Raw genomic sequence first — 17,828 nt, forward strand, 5'->3', positions numbered from 1 at the left:
AAGGACCCTTGAAGAGACTATTGATGAAAGGGTACAAAAGGCTATTAATGACGTGATGAACAAAATGAAGAAAACAGAATGCATATCATTTGAACTCAAGCCAAGCCACATGAGTCCACCTATAGTCCCTAGCAGCGTTGGATCTGTGCAAGACTTGACCAAGTACCCTGTAGACGATATTGTTGAGGACAAGCCTTGCTTTCTTCATATTCCAATCAATCGATCTGGGACAAAAACAAAGCAAGCTGCTACTGGTTTGGTAAAACCAGGACTTGTTAACTACAAGGATAATCCTGTCCCGCCACACTATGCTGTGGTCCAAGTTCTAGAAATCACAGACAGTGGTTGTGAAGATTGGGAGATAGATTTTCCAGTTGAGGGGATCATAACTTTGCAGGAGGCAATGAACGAGTTGGTCCTTTGGCATCGACGCGACATCAAGTTTGGTGATGAGCCGAATTCAACACCAATGCAACAAAAAGCTAGTTCGATCATTCCACACCCCATGGTGCAGGAAAATATGACACCGACCTCCAAAAAAATCGTTGAAACAATCATATCGCCTCTTGCGAAGGAACTCGACGAGGGGGACGTAGACAAAATTGTTCCTCAGAATGTCGACGTCAACATCAAAAAGGAACCAAAGGTTGGCACCAATGTTGAAGGGCCAACTATTTCAAAGAAAATTCATAAGCGAATCGCCACTGACGATGTCAAGAAACCGTCAGAATCAGTGGCACGCTACCTGCATAAATTGCAGAGAGTTATGACAAATCAATCAAAAGCGGAATCAGCATCTCATGGAGTAGGCACACGGTCGACCCAAATAGACAATTTCGAAGTATGGGAAGAAGATGGAATGATTCATACTCGAGAATCATTACGTCTTAAAACCAATATCTCGGTATACAAGAAGGAGGATGTTCCTCCTAAATTTGTGAATGGGAGGCCGTTCTTAACGACGGTGCAACTTTCTAAGTTGTCGACTCCGGAGATTAGAATGCATGAGTGGTACATGGTGGCTAGCAACAAATACAAACTCGAGGAATTCACATTTGTTGTGCCAGAAGATGCATTTTGGAGCAATGATCATATAGATCCTGTGCGGCATTTATTCTTTGACGATCTCTGGTCGTTGTACCACCGACAAAGGATGGAAACCAACTACTTTTTTCGGGTGCTACGAGGTTGCTAGGAATCAAACCCATAACCTCACCCTCGTGCGTACCCTACTCTACCACTCTGTTTATGGCATGCTTTGTGTCTAGTTTGTAGTTTTGTTGTCCACAATTACAACCAACTAAATATAAATTGCTTTTTTGAGAGCCTAAACGGATTTAAATAAAAACGTTGTCAACTGCAAAGTTGAATAATTTTTTAAGTTCTACAACTTTCATTTTTACAGTTTTTTTATGTGAGGTCGTTTGCAAAATTTGAATTTTAAATTAGATAAATTTATATGCAATTTTTTAGACCGTAAATGAATTCAAATAAAAAAGTTATCAATTACAAAGTTTCATAACTTTTAGAGATCTATAACTTTATATTTTGATGGTTTTATTATACTAGGTCGTTGAAAAAACTCAAAAAATTAAGGATAAAAATGATTTCTAGTGGCGGTTTCTTAGAAAAGTCGCGCCACTAGAAATCAATTTCTACACGCAGTTGCTTAAGAAAATCGGCACTAGAAATCATGGATTTCTACAGGCGGTTTTCTTAAGAAATCGCATGTAGAAATACGATTTTTAGTAACGGTCTTCTTGAGAAAACCACTCCTAAAAATAGCACAGGTGGTTGATAACCGAATCTGTCTGTAAAAATATACTGCACCGCAGGTTTTGAACTTTTTTTATTAGTGTGAATACTACGATTGTCATGGTTGAAGCCCTCGTAATTTTGGTCCTTAAGATTAAATGGTGTGTCGTGACATTTAAATGGCCCTCGTAGTTTAACTCTCGTTAGCTGCATTTAAGATTAAATGGCCCTTGTAGTTTCTTGCTACGTCATCTAAATTGCTGACATGACACACCATTTAATGAGAATGAAATTCCAATAAAGCTGTCATGGAGAATGGCCTAGTCGCCGTGTCATTATTGCTACCATTGATGGCTGTTATGATTCACAAAGTTACGAGGAGGATGCACATGATGACACTATGCAATATGCTTACCTGGAGACTTTTGATCGCTCGGATAAGCATTACATTATCACTATGCATGACACTATATCTATACTACTCTATAAGATGCTATTGTAGACGTCCACACAAACAAATGGTGCACGGTTCTGCCCGGCGCCCCTCCGGCGCCTGAAATCCCGCTCGCCCGATTTCCTTCCCCTCCAGAACCTTCCATCGACGCTACCACTGCCGTCCCGCGTCCACCTTCCTCCCTTCCGCTCCTGTTCGTCATCCCCGCCGGGAAACTCGTGTGTGATGCCCGCCCCGCGTCCTCGCCCCCGCACCCCACCCTGCACCCGCACGCGCAACCCGGGATCCCCCTCACCGCGCGTTCACCTCCCTCGCAGAGCTCCCACCCGGTGCGCGTCACTCGACCCCCGCAGACGTCGCGCGACACCACGCCTGCCCCGCTCGCCCCGCCATGGGATCCTCCATCAGCTAGGCCAGGGCCCCTCCTCCCCATCCTCTCACATACATGTTGACCCCTCCTCCTTTCAGGCCCGTTGCCGCTGACACCATCGCCGCCGTCCCGCAACCGAAACCCCATGAGGAGGAAGCGACCGAGGTGAAGGTGGACTACCTCAACCTCCTGTGTCCCGTCCCATATGAGATCTAGCACGAGGCCTTCTGTAAGTCTCTGGTGCCACCACTTCATCTTACCTTGTTTGATATGTCACCCGAGCTACTTTGTATCTGCCTGCCGCCCACCGACGGGGATGGTTCCAGCGATGCACTCTCTTTCACAGCTTCAGTTCCAGGTCGATGTTGTCAGAGACGTCAGCCTTGATCTCGCTCAACACAGATTTAACACAGATTGACTGTGTCCTCGCTCTCCTTCTCTGCCTTTTCCTTGTCGGCGTCCATAGCTTTGTCGTCGTCCGTCAGTGAGGAGCGGTGGGACTGCTCGACGCATTCGCTAGCGCCACCATCGATCAGATTGCCTATGCCTATCATGAGGCTAGAGGGGACTCCTTCGTGGTCGCTGGTATCATGTCCTCCACACAGGACACGCAATCACCGCAGCCCCCGCAGTAGCCCCCACCACCATCGTGCCTGAAAGGTAAAATAAACTCGAACAAGGGAATCATGGTGATTGATTGATGAGGTTCAGTTCACAATCTATCGCAAAGATGTGTATTCAATGTTGATTTTACAGATTCTACCTCAATGGATGATCCAATCAAAGGAGAAAGTGTTGCCAGCTCAGCAGCTCCTTGGCCCCGAGTTTTGCTGGAAGAAACACCAACACTAAGCATTGTAGTTTAACTTATATCACAACTTGGTACCAGTTACCAGTGAGGTGTTTTACTCCATTAACCGTTAAAATAAGCAGCATAGGTATAAAAAATCAAGGAGATTGCTCACTTTCTGAGCGGCAATTTTCTGAAAAGCAAGAAAGCAATCAAGATAAGATTGATTGGAGGTTATTTACTGTAGTAACCCCACATGGAAATTACAGTGGTGCCTGATTGTACATAGTACATAGCTTGTATCTATATGTGTTCCCCTATTAACTTTGTGTACTTGCAACTTCTTAATTTTACAAATAAACAGAAAAGATTACACGGAAGTTGTCTTCTTTTAGCCAGAAGTCCATATCAGAAGTGAATACATCCCATGTTATCAGGGTCAATGCACCCAGACAGAATTATGTAATTCTATAGCTAACATATTATTCTTGTCCATGTTAAGCTTGACCCCAGTTATATGTTAGAGATGACCCCAATGACATTGTGGGCTGACTCATAGGACATCTCATAGTTAGAAAGGTAATGTTTCATTCATCTATGACAGCATGTGTGCGGTGTGGGAGCTCAAGATGCACAAAAAGGAAAATTAACAGAATTTTTTTAAACTGCACTGTCTTCTATAATTTTTTCCATGTCATAAACATCTTGAAACATAAAATTTACTTTTTTAATCTTCCTTTCTAACCTTTACTATAAAGGAATTGACCATTTCTGACCTTAGATAGATGAACTGGTGAGTTGGTGCGACGGATGAACATGCTCTGGTCATAGAGTATCGCAGATCGAATGGCCGATGTATCAGTTGGACTAAAGGCGTATATAATCTAGAGTGGAACCTTTGCCAAACCAGTCCATCAAATGCATCACAAGAGTTTTTTTATTAATCTACGATGGCAGCTGGCGAAAGTATTATATGGGCGAAATACTACCTGCTATGGCAATGTTTACTTATTTTCATTGCCTACTTTAAATATGCATCCTTCATGTTGTTTTTCATTATCCACTTTATATATGCAGCCTCATATATGCTAAAACTGAAACGAAATGTCATATTCAGGTGGAAAAATATAATGGTTACCTTTTGTTGACAGGGTATTCAGATGATCAAGCGTTTGCAGTTAACTTCGTTCTTGTCACCAACCTGAGCACTGCGGGTTACCAAAGGAGTTCTAGCATGGAACTATATTCTGTTTTGCCAATTTGACTGTACAATAAACTCTGTCGCTTTGTGCTTCCAGCAAATTGTGCCTCCTGTGCTTAATTCTTTCCTGGACCAAGATAGCAGAGTGCGTTACTATGCTTGTGAAGCGCTATACAACATAGCAAAGGTGATCATTTAGTTTAGTGATATAACATAAATTGTATGTTTGCTTTACACTAATTGAATTTCTATCTTTAGGTTGTAAGAGGGGATTTCATCATCTACTTCAACAATTTTTGATGCTTTATGCAAGCTTTCTGCAGATTCCGATGCTAATGTTCAAAGTGCAGCTCACCTTCTTGACAGGCTTGTCAAGGTATATTCACCTGGACTGTACTCATATGTCTACAACTTGTCCTTGTTTCTCTTCTTAATTATCCCTGATAATATAACTATATCAACTAGGATATCGTAACCGAGAGTGACCAGTTCAGGTATGCCGTGTATGATTTGCCTTTTCCTTATTAGTGGCTTGCTTGTTTAATTGTTTAAATGTCAATGTTGATTTCTGATTGGACCCATATCTTGCTTTTGCTCTTTAGCATAGAAGAATTCATACCGCTTTTGAGAGAGCGCATGAATGTGCTGAATCCTTATGTAAGACAAATTTTGGTGGGGTGGATAACAGTGTTAGACAGTGTTCCTGATATTGACATGCTTGGTTTCCTTCCTGATTTTCTCGATGGTAATCCCTCCCTTTTTCCAAGTGCATTAATTTTTTATACTTCCATTGATCGCTCAACAACCTTTCTATCACCACCACTGCAGGTTTATTCAATATGCTGAGTAATTTGTCTATTCCTTCAATTACCCTTTTATTTTTGTATGAACTCTTAAAGATTGTCTTCACTTTTATGCTTTCAATGCTGATTATCATACCTTAAATGGAAAGAATGTAGATTATGGTCGTATGGCTAAAATACTCGTTCGGAGGGCAGGCTCTACTGATGAATTCACCCGGTTGACGTCTATCACATGGGTAATTTGTCTTTCATGTTTTTCCTGTGATCGTAAAACCTAGAATTTAGACTGTAGAAGCTGTTTTAATATTTGCAAAAATGCTGGACTTATGGCTATCATTTAAAGTGCAGATCAACGAGTTTGTGAAGCTTGGTGGGGAACAACTTGTTCCTTACTATGCAGATATATTATGTGCTATCTTACTATGCAGATATATTATGTGCTATCTTACCAGATATATTATGTATCTTACTATGCAGATATATTTGTTCGACAATTTACCTGCAGATGCAAGATATGGTTGCAACGTCAAATATAACTGATTGTTCAATTTTTTATTCATTATTGTAGACTAAGAGACCTTGGATGAGATTGTATCTTCTGTAAGACACATATTAAGTATTGATGATGAAAAAAGAAGCAGTTCAACTCTTGGTAAGATCAACCGACTTTAGCCTCAGAATGGTCCTATGATTTAGTAGGCATACAAAGCATTTAACTTCCAAATATTGTGAAGGTCCACTATGATATTTATTAGATGCACAATATTGATAAAAATAACTATTTTCGTTATACTTTAAGAGCTTGAGCTATCATCCGTGTGACCATGTCTTTGCATCACCATGGGTGATGGTATAAATGGGTTTTAGTCATCATTCTACCAACTAAAAGATGATTTATATTTGCTTGCACTAGCTAACTTGATTTGTTCTGTGTAGTACGAAGATGATGAAGGTGACATAGTGTTGTTGACAATATATGTTGATGTAGTCGCTCTCAGTGGCGCAACAGTGATCGTTTACTTGAAACGATATCAGCTGCGATTTCCAAAACCAGAGGATTTTTTTGAGGAGCGTGATTTGTGGCATATGAAACAAACATTACCATCAGCCAACACATTCTGAAGCTTTGCCTTCATTCGCCGCCATTTGCGAGCTAGGAGCTAAAGAAAGTATAGTACATGTACATGTAAGCTAACTTTCGGCCAGTGCATTGCTTTCTAAGTAGGTTCTTAAGTAGGTTCTAATGTTTTGCAAAAACTAAACCTTTTTCTCTTGGAAAATCAGGGAAATGAAAGGGTGTCTTACCTAATGAATTTTAGCTGGATGAATTTGAGATAATATGTAAGTACATGACATTATTCAATCAGCATGTAATTAGTTTAGTTAGAGGTGAAGTCTCTAAGATTTTACATTTATATGCTAAGGAGTTTCGGTTTATTATGTGCCTACAAGATTTATTATGTGTCTGAGGATGGAGATTGTAACAATAATATTTTTTACCCTAACCCAGTTACACATGAGATGTGCATCATGGTTCTGTTTCTGAATTTTGGTGGAAGAGCTCTATTTTTATTATTAGCTTGTGAGTACGGCACATCAAACTATTCCACTTCATAAACCAAACAAAAAAGCGAGAAATGAGCAGATAATAAACTAAATCATTTCTCATACCAATCGCCCTCATTGATTAACAACACATAGTTATACATATGTTATTGTTGCACTATTTTTTTCCGTTGCAACGCACGGGTATTCACCTAGTATTCACTTAAGAACTCTGGAAAAAATGAGCTTGGCTGAATTTGTTCAACAAATAACTTACTGAGCTTGGAGATGGAGAACCATGAATACCAAACAAACTAGCAGCCACATTTGTCAGGAAGTCAAAAGCTGTCTTGGGAAATAGAAAAGCAGTGGCTTTGCACAAGGAGCCAGTGCAGTCTTCAGTAGACTCCAGAGCAATCTGAACAAAACTAAAAAATGTTCAGTCATCACTTAATACAGTTTAAAAAGTTGAGAAAGAGAGGGAGAGGGAGGGAAACAGACCTCATGGTTCAATTCCTCCTGCTCAGCCTCGTCTAATGAATCACCAATTGTATGTTCCTCATTCATTGATTCTACAGAACTATTATCAAGAAGCTTGTCCAATCCAATTATCTCAAAATGTTGCACCTGCCATTGTACCAGCTTTGCAGACTAAACAAGGGATGCATAGTAATAGTTGTCGTCCTGCTTAAGAATGAATTCACCTGCATCAATTGGGCTGGGATGAACTGGTTTGAAGCGTTGCTCGGTTCTGAATGGAAACATGCTTGTCCGATATTCAGCTCTCTTCCTGTTGGCCCACCATCTGTTGCATCAGGTTGCCCTTTTGTTAATGACAATAAACAAAAATGTTAGTGTTCAGATTTACGTGTAGGACATCAGAGACAAAAATCCTTAACAGAATCCTCCTGTATCCAGATTAGTGTGCAGTGAGACACATGAAACAATTGTCCCTTGGTATGAGGATATCGTGAGAGAGCATCTACAGCAGTGTTCTTTGATCCTTTCTTATAGATGATTCTATATTTTAAACCAGCTAACTTGTAAATCAAGAGGTAACAATTTGGCATTCAAGAACGTGTGCGAAGAGTCAGAATCAATTAACACCAACAATTCCCGATTCTGCAACATTCCCTGCATCCGAAATGTGCTAGGAGTATCCTGACCGACCCAAGCAGCCATAGATAAAACCATCATTATTTGTTGTTCAGGTTCAAAAACTTCTTCAGTTATTTCTTCTGAACCCAATAGTTCCCAGACTTCCTCATTTGCATGCAATTGCACCGTAGTAGCACATCTGTGACCATGAGACCATTTCTCTGCACATCGATCACATAAGCCCCTTGCTCTTTGATAACTTTTGAGTGAAGCTACCCGATCAAGCACCGAAGTGTGTCGAGCTGTATCAGAAGTTGCTTTGTCCATTACTGCTGCCTGAACTGGTAGCCGTTCTGTCCAAGCTGTCTCTGCAGATGCTGATCCCGATTTCCAAACCTTGCTGGCTAATGGTTCAAAGCGTCGACGCCGACTGGATTCCACAGCCTCCTCCTGCACAATAGCGAGAGAACAAGCAGTATCCAAGTTGTGTGGTCTCTGAACCATAACAATTGTTTTGATTTCGTCCCTCAGACCGTCTACAAAACACATCGCATAATAAAGTGGATCGGTATGGGACTCATAAGCAGCTAACTCGTCCACCAGAGATGCGAATTGTTCCACATATTCAGAGACAGGGCCATTCTGCCTGATATGAAAAGTATAATAAAGTTGTGCGGGCGGGGTTTTCGACGTGCGTGGTTGGCGAGATGTTTGCGGCGGCGAGGATCCCAGAGGGCAAGCGGAGGCGGGGGCGGGGGGCGGTCTACGCTCTGCCCTTAATAGTTAGTAGAGATAACTAAAGTGCAGTATGTTAGTCTCTAGAAAATAATGTTACGTAAATCTGCATTCAAATGATTGACTGTAGACTGCCGGCGCCTCCCCTCTACAATATGTTTATATCATTTTATTTGCAATATTAATTTTTCATTATTATGTTATCACTAATGCATGTAAAATTGTTTAGCTGGTTATAGTAGAAACATTTGAATCGTGTATCAAATAATACATAGTAACAATGATTATAGGTTTTTGTCTCCTGTGGATGGAATCTAAAGAGGAAAATGTTGCACTTACAATCATCCAAAGAGATAATACATTATCTATAGATGAATCTCTACTAATGTCCTTGTCACATAACAAGCCAAAAAAATCGGTGACTACTACAATAGTTCCGAAAGGTATGATAACTTCCTTACTACCGTATGGATCAATTTGTATTGTTTTTATTGCAAGTGATTTATGTTTGATCTCATGACTATTTCGTTCGTAGATTATATTTGCACGCAGGGTGATCTTGCACTCATCGATTGGATTAAAGAAATCCCTTGTGAACCAAGGGTAGAAGTCGTGCTTATTGATGATGCTTTTGTGGAAAGGAAGTGGATGGAATGCCTATTTCAACCGGACGCATATCTAGGTGATGAGGTAATTCATGATAATTCAACTAGCTAGGAGCACCACACTTCCAAGATACTCACCCTGGTATTTTAAACCATAACTTACATACTTGCAGGTGATAGACTGTTACATAAATTTAATAAAAGCTCAAGAGCATCTAAAATGCCGATCTGGAGGTCGTGTACACATAGAAAATGCTTTTCAGTTCAACTTTCTAAAGCGAGACGGAGATGTTGAAACTAAAACAGATGAGTTATATCCAAGTAAAGACATGGCACAAATATCTAGCGCTGAAAGAAGGGTTTTACTTTATCTAGACCATGACATGGTAAATACGAGATTGCAATCTACATGGTTAGTGTTTACATGTATTATTATGCAATATTTATAATTGACTTGTAGGTGTTTATTCCAATAAATATCCGAGAAATGCACTGGTATCTTGTCGTGATCAATGCAAGAAATATGGAGATACAAGTGCTCGACTCACTTGGTACATCATCCGGTCGCAATGACCTCATTGACACTGTGAGTTTATACAAACTCAACAATTACGAATCCCTTATTAACTTAAAATCTCAACTTCTAATTCTATGTTTTTATAATAATAATAATAAAGATAAAAGGACTACAAAGACAAATTGATATGGTATCTCAGCGTAAGGAGTTAAAAGATCACAGGTGGCCAGACCTCCGAGTTGCTTCTTGGCCACTTAGAGAAATAGAAATGGAATATGCAAAGCAAACAGATAGGTACACCATATATTCTTATGTGTTGCTATTAATATTCATTGCTGTTAATCTTGACATTTTATCATCTGGTTGATGTAGCTCCTCGTGTGGCCTCTTTCTACTAAACTATATCGAATACTGGACAGGGGATGAACTATCTGATAATTTTACCCAGATATATTATTACTACTATGACATTATGCGTGCATCATGGACGCCGTGAATTGTGGTAGAGCTTTCTTTCAGGCTGTAGACTTGTTTGCATCCCTACTGTTCCAAGTCGTGCTCGCTTTTGTTGTTTGTTGTACGACCGGCGATTTTTTATGATTGGTTCAGTCGTTTTGCTTTGCATACACTGTGAACATAACTGCAATCTGCATATTTATCACATGCACAGATTTTCTTGTTGGCAGTTTGCACTTTCTGATGGGTCTCTTTTTTAACAATAAATAAATTACATGTGGCTATAACATGAATATCTGTTTGCTGTCTTCTGTTATTATTATGTCAATCCAATTGATACATATAATTGCTAAATAAATTGTTTCTTATTTGCAGGACGACATGTCACACTTTAGGAAAAAATTGGCTGCTATATTACTATCTTCAGATATAAACAAGAGAAAGGGGTGTCCGTTATACAAGTATGACAAAGAAGTCGATGCTGGATGCTCCTCTGATGTTCAGATATTAGATAGTCCCACAAATCCTAAGAAGAGGAAACTACCTTGTGTATCTGAAGAAAACGAAGTATTGATGGAAGATGATGATGGCCCCATCACTCAAGCAGACTTAGAAAGGTGGTTTGTTCATGATTGGGATAAAAGAACTCCTATAAAAATCCCGATCGATGAGTGCACTAATGAGTTTTTACTGAGTGGCCTTTCCACAAAGGACATGCCAGTGACCAAAGCCGATTTAATAGATGTTCTATGTGATTACATCATGACAATCCAAGATGATACGACATTAGAATAAGTGCTCATTGTTTTATTTATTTTATATGTACCAACTACGTAAAGTTTTGATATATACTTTTGTCATGTTGCATTACAGGATGACATGGGTGCGAAGTTTCAACCCTTTTAAGATAGAAATATCTGTCAAAGACCTGCAAAACGTATTAAGGGTAAATCTAGATATGACTCTAAAATGTTTTGACATGGCTGTTCGATTGTTGGCCATTAAAGAGTCACATATGTCGAAAGATGAAATGATAAAGGATAAAAAACATTATATGGACATGCGCTTCTGGGTAAGTTTGTTTCCAATCAATAATGTAGTAATATATTGTATCTATACATATAATCCTCATGTAGACATGCATATATATTTATCTAGAGAATGGTTGGTTTTGGTAAACTTCCAAAGTACCATCAGGATCCTACAGCAGAAGAGTTAGCCAAAACACTCGACTGTTGGCCATCATTGAACTATTATATCACTGGTTGTAAATATGTAAGTATGTGTTCATTTCGAATGTATTTATAAAAGGCACTTCGTTGCAATCCTAATGACTGGTATTTTGTAGGTTCTTATGTCATGGAAATTCAACGGATGCTACGCACTTTTCATAATCGATCATGGTAAAAAGCACGTAACTTTTATAGACTTTACACCCACTGAAGATTGGTGTAAACACATGCCATACAAGAGGTTTGCAGAAGCAATTATCATGGCCTCCAAGAAATATAAGATTGCCTACAATAAGAAACGTTCTGGATGGGCAGATGATATTTTTAAGTGGGAACATACAATTCGGTCTGGTCTTCCATTGGACTTAAAAGGGTATTTTCTTAATACCATGTTCTCAACAGTTTAAAATTTTTCTATGATAACCATTGTATATAATATAGTTGGCCAAACATTATTCTGTAGGGTTAATACAAGCTACTTCGTTCTACAAGCTATGGTCATGTGGGGGAGTGGTAGACGAATGGAATTTAATAGGGTGAGTGGAGTACGTTTGGTTCATGTTCAAACATACATTTCAGTTACATAATATAAATTTGACGTACTGTTCTCTTATGTCTTTGTGTGTAGGATACAAAGATTCTTCGAAGGAACTTTGTAATTGATCTATTAAGTTACGAGGAGAATTCATGCCGCTATGCTATCCCTCCAAACATACAACAACGACTTATCAGTATCGCAAAAAAAAGATTAGATTAATGTACGATTGTCGACATATTTGACTATTATTAGAAATTGTAAGACAAGTTGATTCGTGCAATACCGATGGTGCATCAACAATATGCGTGTAGAACTACATATTTTCCATGTCTTCTTTTTCTCGTGTATTATTTTCCAAGTCCGAAGAACATCTGCCATGATATACACTTTCTTGTGCAGACCACTTTTTTGTGTGCTTGCAATTGCAACTCTATTGCCTTTTCGTCATGTGGAGAGGTTAGTCCACCTAATGTTATCAGGTCCCAGTGAATGCACAGGCTGTGACTTTGTTTTCTTTCCTAAACATTATAACACATTTGTAACCTTTTTCTATAATATTATAACATATTTGTACATGAGTTATCCTGATATTTTATCTTCCCGTTGCAACGCACGGGCATCCACCTAGTATATACATGATGACAGTAGTATGAGGCGTCTGTAGATGGTGAACATGAGTTGGGTCTGAAATGAGTAGTTCGTACGTTGGTCCTTCACACTTTCCGCAGAGAGGCAAGTTCTGATCAAGTGAATGTTTCTAATATTACAGAGGTGATAACTTGTGCTGATTTTGATGAACTACTTATAGAGAGTGATTTGAATGCTAATATTTCTGCCGAGCTTAGTTACTACCCACTTACCAGCTCCCTATCCAGTCTACAACAGCCACCAATGCAAATATCACCTCTGCTTGCCTGATATATTGATGAGAAGATTTGTGAACCTGAATTAGGTGCAGAATAGACATTATATTATGTGAACTATGCACATGCATGATGGCAATCATTGCTCACATGGTGGATCGAGAACAGAATTATCTTCCCATAAAGCTGCACTGCCCGACTACTGTCTGGTTGTTCGTCGAGTACTCAGTACTGTCCACTCAATTAGCTGAACAAGCTAGGGCGGCGCCACAACTTCCAATCAAGATGCTAAGCGAAAGGACAGGTCTGTCGTTTGATAATAGATTGAGGCAGTGCATCAATGTTGTTAGTGCCATGCTTGTTGAGAAGCTTAATTGGTCTACAGACACGTCGCCACCCTCATCTGTACCATAAACAATGGTTGAATAACTCTGGAACAGAAAGACGAACAGTGAAGCTGACCTCCATGATCAGATTAGCATTCTCTATTAGGGACTATCATGATGAAGTCGATTGCGATATCGCTCTCATGCAACCATGCATGCCACTTGCTCCTTGGTCGTCCTTGGCAATTTGATGTCGATGCCACACATTTTTGGTCGCTCGGATAAGCACGCATTTATACGTAAACAAAGGAAGGTGGTGCTAGTTTCATTATCTCTGGAAGACATGCATGCTTTTAAGATTGCAAGACAAAAAAGAGAAGAGAGCGAACAAACAGAATTGAGTGAACTACAGGTCAATAGTGAGAGAGAGCTTTTGAATAAATGTGAATTAACCATCTCTCTCCATCAGCATAAACTTTTGAATTAAGCTGATAGGTGCATGCAATTTAATTGGTATCAAAGTATAAAACGTCTTGAGTTCGAAAGTTTTTGCAAGTTCTTATTCCACGTCTAAGGTCTGAAAGAGTCTCGACGTGAGGAGTGTTAGAAAACAAGCGAATTTCCCACTTCTCTCCGTGAGCTTAATATTTTGGATTGAACTTGGTGAGCACCAAAAGCGGCAAGTGGGACGATAGTCCGACGTGGTGGCGCGGACGGTCCGTGCGGGAACAGATCAGATAGGGTTCCTGATTTCTTGCAGGATTTGTTAGCAAACTCCGCATGATTTGTTTGTAAACCGACTTGTAACAGATCCAGACCTCCCATTATATAAACGAAGGGGTACGACCGATTGGGGTAACAACAATCGATCCAATCAAACCAATTTACCATATTTATCTTATTTGTCTTGTTCTTTCCATGCATTAGGAGTAATCTAGCCTTAGTTTAGCCTTCATCAACATCGATCTTCACCTCTCTTTGGCTCTACGTCGACTAGAGGCGTCTTAGATGGCCTGTCGATACCAAGGCAACCCTTGGATCTCTCCTCCCCGACGGGACCCCTCTCGTAAAGTGAGATTCAGGTTTCTACAAAAAAAGATCCTACACCATCGTGGACCATCTAGAAGCACGCAGAGGAGTCGTTGCTACAGCGAGGTCGCAGATTGTCCGGTCCTAAGCCGTGGACCGTATGTGCTCCCGCAGAGAGCACCCCTAGTAGTTCATTCTAGTGTTTGGTACCAAATTGGCACCAACACACTTTTTGGCGACTCTGTTAGGGACAAGTGCGTTCTAGATCTATTATAATCGGTCTCAGATGGCTGGTTCTAAATATCGCATCGGTGTTTCCCAAGATAATATCCTTAGGCCAACTGTTGAGAGTTTGTCGGCTAACGAGTAACAACGATATCATAATTTTATGAGCCAAGTGGAGGAGGACGCATGCCGCCAACTCGCCAAGGTTCAAGAGGAGGCGAAGGATAAATTCTTGTTGCAATTCACGATGGATCGCCACCAGGAGATTATCAAGCATGGAGAGATCGAGATCACATCTCTCCTACCTTCGCTTCAAATCTCCATTGCAAGTGAATCTGACGACATCCAATCTATTAAACAATATGTAGATCAACAGTAAAATCGAAATAACAGATTGGAGGGTTGGAAGAAACAATTAGAAAATTAACGCACATAGTGGAGAAATATGTTGCTTATAATTTTTCGTCATACAAAACTAGTAATAAGATATTTGTAGCCAACACATCAACAACAAATGGGTATTTGTAGCCCTATCCATTATATGGTATGCCGATGAATTCATATCCAGGGCAAATACCACCATCGCTGTCCTTGCTTGACAGATTGATGACACTGGATGTGACCGAGCCATCCTAATTCCATTAATTCCAGATATGATTTAGAGAGTAAATTCCATGAGCATTTCTTTTCGAGAGAGTATGAATTGGAATTAGCTGATTTAGCTTCAGTTCGACAGAGGCGCTAAGAATCGATTAATGACTATATCCAGAGATTCCGCGACATTAGAAACATATGCTTCCAAATTCATGTCGTAGACAAATAGCTAGCAGGGCTAGTTTTTTATGGGTTGCGGTATTACTTAAAGAAAAATTAGATGGCGCCCAGTTCTTTTCAATAGCACAACTACATCATTGTGCTTTGGCCTATGAAAGATGGATTAAAGAAGCATCCAAATCGGTTGGCCATAATGTGTATCAAGTGGAATCCGCAAGTAAAGAAGCATCCAAACCGAAGAGTGTATTAATCCAGAGTTCAGATGTCGAATCCGCATATGTATGTACTGCTAAACTTGTTTGGCTGACGAAGGCCAAACCTTCGGCATGTTCTTCTTTACAACTGGTTCAAAAGAAACGGTAGTAAGAAGTTAAATTTACTTTTAATGTTGCAAACTGTGACAAAATATTTGATGAGCTATTAAAAAGCGGCAACATTAAATTAACTCATACTATTCTTCCTCTAGATGAACTAGAGAGACATGCTTATTGCAAGTGGCATAATTGTTTTTCTCATGCCACCAATGACTGTAATGTTTTCTATCGGCAGATACAATCGGCCATAAATGAGGGACATATGAGTTTTCAAGAGATGCAAATTGACAAGTAGTTATTTCCTGTCAATATAATAGCCCTGACGTACAAAAAAGTCTTGGTTTGGTCGGAAGTGGCCAATAAAGACAAAAGCAAAAATATTATCATTGGTAATCCTCGCACGACAAATATATCATGGGGAGTAGTTACTTAGAAGGCTCTAGACATGATGACTAATAAGATGAAGGGGCCACGGCAAGCGCGATTGGCCAACCGATCAAATCTCCCTATCCCGCGCATCATGAATAGTCCGACATCTATGATCGGACAGTCTAGAGGCCACATTGGCAGTGTGGCTAACTCAACTGGACGGTTCGGCAGTGACCAGAGGCCGCAGCGTCCACGCACCTTCAAACCTCAACAACCAAAAATGGGTACATGGAAGCCAAATTCATCTAAAACATCTAGTCGGCTGGTTAAAGATGGCACTACTTTTCATCAATTACTCTCAAAATGTGTTAGTAAAAAGGTTGTACCGCACGGTCGGCCAACAAAGCAACCCCGATCACCCGCAAAGCAACACGATCGAATAAAACGGCCGAAAATGTGATGCATCAAGTGTTGCTTGTTCATCCATCTCTAGTGATGCCTTGGTACTTTTCACATGCCTATTCATTGCCGATATATTGTCATGTTTAAACATGGAGTAGTGCAAAGATGAACCAATATTACATGCATAATCCTTTTGCTTATTCGGGCTGGGGCACCACAATTTTGTGCCTATTGACCCATTAATCAAGTAGTCATGGCCTAGAAAGATGCAATCCTAAATGGCTTTTATGCATTAGAACTCTATTAAATGTTTACCCTATTTGATTAAAAAAGTCGGTGATTTGCATCGGGCTGAGTTCTTACTTCGGGAACAAAATGACTTGTGAGCTCTATTGTTTCTCAAAGGGTGCTACCAATATAGGTGCTTTTGGTTTGTCAACCTCCACCAAAAGGCAGGGGGCATGTGTTGAGCACCAAAAGTGGCAAGCTGGATAATTTGTGGTCCAGATGGTCCACCGTGGCAGGGCATACGGTCCGTGATGGAACAAAATCAGGTAGGGTTCCTGATTTCTTGCAGGATTTGTTAGCAAACTCCATAGGATTTGTTTGGGAACCGATTTGTACTGTGTCCAAATTTCCCCGTTATATAAACTAAGGGGGTACGACCGATTGGGGTATAAACAATCGATCCAATCAAACCAATTACCATATTTATCTTGTTTGCCTTGATCTTTCCATGCATTAGGAGTAGCAATTATCTAGCCTTAGTTTAGCCTTCATCAACCTCGATCTTCACCTCTCTTTGACTCTACGTCGACTAGAGACATCTTGGGTGGCCTATCGATCCCAAGACAACCCTAGGATCTCTCCTCCATGACGGGGTCCCTTCCAGGTGGCGAGATTTAGGTTTCTACGAAGAAGAAGATCATGTGCCATCATGGATCGTCCGGCCCCAGGCGCAGACCATCTAGAAGCACATAGAGAAGGAGTCGCCCCTGCAGTGAGGTCGCAGATTGTTCAACCCTGAGCACTGAATCGTTCGCGCTCCCGTAGAGAGCACCTCTAGGTGGTTCATTCTAGTGTTTGGTACCTAATCGGTGCCAACAGAACTGTTTGAACATGCAACTCAATACTGCTAAAAATAAAAGAGACACAAGAACTAGTGTTTATTAGTGAGCAAGAGTGATTTGAGAGAAGTGACAAACACCACAAACCCATTACTTGTACTCGTGTAAAATAAACATTGCTTTCTTCTATTGAGTTACCGTCAACATTGCCTCCTTTTGTTCTTGATTCATTACAGGAGTTTGAGAACGTAATTCCTAATGTGGTGTCACCTGGTCTTCCATGGATATGTGGTATCGAACACCAAATTGACTTTGTGGTGTCACCCTTCCGAATGGACCACTCTAGGATACAAATCTTAG

The 17,828-nt window shown here is 40.2% G+C and overlaps 2 long non-coding RNA genes across 2 annotated transcripts; one reads left to right on the forward strand and one right to left on the reverse strand.

The window, feature by feature from the left end:
• The first annotated feature begins 4,520 nt into the window (after window positions 1-4,520).
• Window positions 4,521-5,424, forward strand: LOC103638442 (uncharacterized). The gene is made up of 5 exons (XR_558793.3): window positions 4,521-4,757; window positions 4,829-4,946; window positions 5,036-5,064; window positions 5,173-5,315; window positions 5,399-5,424. It is a non-coding gene; the product is annotated as an uncharacterized lncRNA (long non-coding RNA).
• Window positions 5,425-7,299: 1,875 nt separating this feature from the next.
• LOC109942233 (uncharacterized) lies at window positions 7,300-7,780 on the reverse strand. The gene is made up of 2 exons (XR_002264911.1): window positions 7,420-7,780; window positions 7,300-7,336 (listed from the first exon to the last, which is right to left on the reverse strand). It is a non-coding gene; the product is annotated as an uncharacterized lncRNA (long non-coding RNA).
• Window positions 7,781-17,828: the final 10,048 nt, after the last annotated feature.

This window comes from Zea mays, chromosome 9 (assembly GCF_902167145.1).
Source record: "Zea mays cultivar B73 chromosome 9, Zm-B73-REFERENCE-NAM-5.0, whole genome shotgun sequence".
NCBI lineage: Eukaryota > Viridiplantae > Streptophyta > Magnoliopsida > Poales > Poaceae > Zea > Zea mays.